Genomic DNA, 1,514 nt, shown 5'->3' on the forward strand with positions numbered 1-1,514 from the left:
TAAAATGTTGGAACTGCAATGTTGTGGGTCATAGGTACCAAGACTACCAATCCCGTGCGATGAGTTTTTTGTTATGGGTNTGTTGGAACTGCAATGTTGTGGGTCATAGGTACCAAGACTACCAATCCCGTGCGACGAGTTTTTTGTTATGGGTGTGGAGCGTTAGACACATACAAGCCGAGTTGCCAAAAATGTAACCGGGGTGCGGAAAACTTGAATCGGGATGTCCGTCGATCAGGATATCCGATTCATCAGCCTCGTATATAAAACCTAGTACAATTTTAGCGAAACCCGAAACGGTTACAACCAAAATTAAATTAATTAAATTAAGACCCATAAAACCGTTTCATGTTCGACTTATGGAGTACAAACAGCGGCGTGCTGAAATTTTCGCTGATTTACCGAACTCTATCTCTCGGTCGACGCGACGTATGAAGGACTTTTGGGCCAAGAGAAAGCGGTTGCGTAATTTCGTAATTTCTGCGATAATGTATAAGAAATCAGACGTTAGGCCATATATACAATTAGATATTAATGGGGAACAAGTGTTAGCATTGTTAGATAGTGGCTCGAATAAAAGTGTACTTGGGGGCCAACTGGCCAAGTCAATGGGTGCACCAAATTCGCCTCTTATGAAAGTTAACGGTTACGTTAAGACAGCTGATGGCCAGCGACAACAAATAACAGGCGTTGTTGAAATATGCGTTAACTATAATGGCCAAATTAAAAATATGGAATTTCTGGTAGTTCCGTCGATTTCCCAACAAGTCATTTGTGGAATGGAGNCAAGTCATTTGTGGAATGGACTTCTGGAATGAGTTTGGTATTAGGGTCAACATTGATGCAGATCACGACCAGGTAGATGCTATTGAGCTCGATGCAAAAGGAGTCATGTCCCTGAATACTCACCAACAGAAACAATTAAATGGTGTAATCGAATCGTTTCCAAATTTCGAGCGAGATGGGCTTGGATTGACCAAGGTGATAGAACATATAATCGATACGGGTAATGCCAAGCCGATCAAGCAGAAATATTACCCCATATCTCCGGCCGTCGAAAAGTTACTATGTAAGGAGATAGACAGAATGATAGATTTAGGCGTGATAGAAGAAGCTCCTAGCTCGGCGTGGTCATCGCCAGTGGTTTTACTTGTAAAACCTGGGAATGTCCGTTTATGTTTAGATTCGCGGAAATTAAACGAGGTGACGTTAAAGGATGCATATCCCATCCCAAATATTGAGGGATTGCTAAGTAGGCTTCCTGCCGTTCATTATAATTCGAAGACTGATTTGAAAGATGCGATCTGGCAGATTGGTCTTGAAAGGCAATCACGGGAGAAGACTGCCTTTACCGTCCCTAACAGGCCGTTGTATCAATTCAGAAGAATTCCTTTTGGGTTGTGCAATGCGCCACAAACAATGTGTAAACTGAAGGACAAAGTGGTGCCATACATTTGGATGATTTATTAGAAGTATCCTCGTCTTTTAATGAACATTTGGTCCACTTGTCCGAA

Source organism: Rhagoletis zephyria, unplaced genomic scaffold (genome assembly GCF_001687245.7).
Source record: "Rhagoletis zephyria isolate East Lansing unplaced genomic scaffold, Rhagoletis_zephyria_1.1 Rzeph_scaffold_03758, whole genome shotgun sequence".
In the NCBI taxonomy this organism is placed as follows: Eukaryota; Metazoa; Arthropoda; class Insecta; order Diptera; family Tephritidae; genus Rhagoletis; species Rhagoletis zephyria.